General features: G+C 39.7%; 1 pseudogene; it reads left to right on the top strand.

The window, feature by feature from the left end:
- The first annotated feature begins 846 nt into the window (after positions 1 to 846).
- Positions 847 to 2,465, top strand: LOC140670684 (uncharacterized; annotated as a pseudogene).
- Positions 2,466 to 2,689: the final 224 nt, after the last annotated feature.

The raw sequence follows: 2,689 nt of genomic DNA, 5'->3' as shown, positions 1-2,689 counted from the left end.
AGGATGCAAGAATGCATCGCGACCGAAGCGATAATCGCGAGCCGCTGACGCAGCGAGCCACGCGCGCCCGAGATGAGCGCGAACACGAGACCGGAAAGCGCTCTCGGAGACGCACCGGAAAGGTGTCGCCGAATTGCTAAAAGTACGAGGAAATTCGATTTTGTACTTCCTCGCCTGCACTAAAACGCGAATTCAGCAACATAACCATATTTGGTCATGTTGCTAGGGGATCCCCTCCGAAAAATCATGCAGTTTGAAGGGAAGAACAGCACCTGCCGCGATGAAGTGACGGGCAGTCATTGATTAGAACCTAACGAGTAATAATCGTCACGAGCAGTTGTTGACCAGATTCAACAAAGTCATACACGTATAACTAAGAGATATACGCGCGCTTGAGATAAGCCGATGCGTATCAGACTACCTGTGCGACAGAGCATACGAGAGATACCACTCTCTCACTTTAATCGATAATAAACGCGAGTGACATAACGTTCGCTGGGAGCAGTGACTAAATATCATACCATAGACTTAATTAACATGTTATTTATTGTTTACAAATAAAGAGGATAATAAAAAAGCGGATACACAATATTGAAAAAAAGAGAGAAATTAAAATAAAAAGAGGCCACTGCCCGCCGTATCCCCGGTTTTCCCTGAACGATCCCGCAAAAATCCCCCTCCCGGAGGCACAACAAATCGGCAGAATTATTTTTCGATACGATGGATTCAAAAGCTAATATCAAAATGCAATGTCTACAGTCTAATACAGGTATGTATAATTTCGAATTTTACAAAGATTTTGTTATCGAAATTGGCCCTCTGGATACGAACTGTATCCAGGAAAGCATGTCTGAAGGCCATCGCTTTGTCAAATTATGCGAAGATGACAATGACAGTTTTGTTATCGAAATTGGTCCTTTGGATAAAAATAGTATCGAAGAAAGTATGATGGAAGGTCGTCGCATTGTGGAATTATGCGAAGATGACAAAGACAGTTTTGTCATCGAAAAGAACCTTCCGGATACAAATAGTATCCAAGAAAATATGGTGGAAGGCCGTCGCATTGTCGATATATCTTTTATGAGGAATGAGATCCACAGAATATTTGATAACCATGCTCGAGGAATAGAGTGCCAATTTAAAGATTGGAAGCTCATACATTCTCGTCGCCATGGGTTAAGGACGCAGTTCTTCTTCAAATGCCAAATGTGCAACTATAAAGACAACGTATGGTCAGAACCCACAGAACCAGAAGAGTTGGATCTCAACCAAGCTGCTGTAGCTACAACTATAACAGTTGGAAATGGTTATGCCCAACTGGAAGAGTTCTGTGCAGGTATAAATATCCCTTGCATGTCTGAAAAAACTTATATAAAATATCGTGAAAATCTAGTTGATGATTTTACAAAAACAGCCACGGAAAGTATGAAAATGGCAGAAGAAATGGAAAAACAACTTGCCCTCGAGAAGAATGAAATTATCAATGACATTCCGTATATTACCGTTGTAGCTGATGGTAGTTGGATGAAGAGGTCGTATGGCAACGCTTACGATTCACTTTCCGCTGTTGGTGCCATAATTGGTTACCGCACAAAAAAAGTTCGTTGGTATCCGCAACAAATTTTGTATGGTGTGTGACAGAGCGGAACAAAATGGACTCGAGCCACGCAGTCACAAATGTTATAAAAATTTTGATCGCAACGGTAGCTCTACAAGTATAGAAAGCGACGCCATTGTAAAAGGCTTTAAAAATAGCCTTGAAATGCATGGACTGATATATAAAACAATTATTACTGATGGCGACAGCAGTGTATATCAGGGTATACTAAATAACGCACCGTATCACGAACAAATGGTGACTGTAAAAAAAGTAGAGTGCACTAATCATTTGCTTCGTAATTTATGCAAAAAGTTGAAAGTCATTGCAGGGACAGTTCCGCCAAAACAGCACAGAAAACGTGGCTTTGTACAGCTACGAAATGTTGTAAAAAACAACATTTTAAAAATACGAAAAGAAGTGCTAGAGGCAGCCGCTCTACGAAAAGAGGAAAAAGTACCTCACCATGACAAAACTACGGAATTACAAAAAGATATTTTAAATATTCCTAGCCATATTTTTGGTGAGCATAAAAGATGTAAAGAACGCGGCCGTACATGCGAAGAAAAAGTACAAAATTATGTGCCATATTTAAAATTGCACGGTTTATATGACAAAATTGAAAGTGCTGTCAGGCATTTGAGTGCTTATTCCGATAGTTTGTTATTAAATTTGACAAACAATTTTGCAGAAGCGTTCAGTTCGATAATCTGCAAAGAAATAGGTGGAAAGCGCCTTAATTTTTGCCTGTGAGGTTCTTACAATACTAGAATTGCGGGAGCTGTTGTGCAGTATAATACTCAACAAGTGCTTACGCAAGTACATAAAAGTATGTGTAAGGATGCTCCTCCGACTGTTGAAAATTTAGAGAAACGACGACAAATAAAGGTTGCCAGAACCAAAAAATTTCGAGAAGAGGATGGCAGATCTAAAAAATTTAAACGAGAAGCAGGAACAGATCGTCATTATGGCCCACAATCACAAAAGCCAGATCTTTCACCTGACGTATACAAACAACTTAAAATAAATCATATAGAAAAGTTGTCAGAAAATGCAGAAAACAGGGAAAAAATTGAACGAGAAACAAGAGAC

This window comes from Anoplolepis gracilipes, chromosome 10 (assembly GCF_047496725.1).
Source record: "Anoplolepis gracilipes chromosome 10, ASM4749672v1, whole genome shotgun sequence".
In the NCBI taxonomy this organism is placed as follows: Eukaryota; Metazoa; Arthropoda; class Insecta; order Hymenoptera; family Formicidae; genus Anoplolepis; species Anoplolepis gracilipes.
Note: the sequence above shows the minus strand (reverse complement) of the source record. Positions and strands in the feature narration are given on the sequence as shown.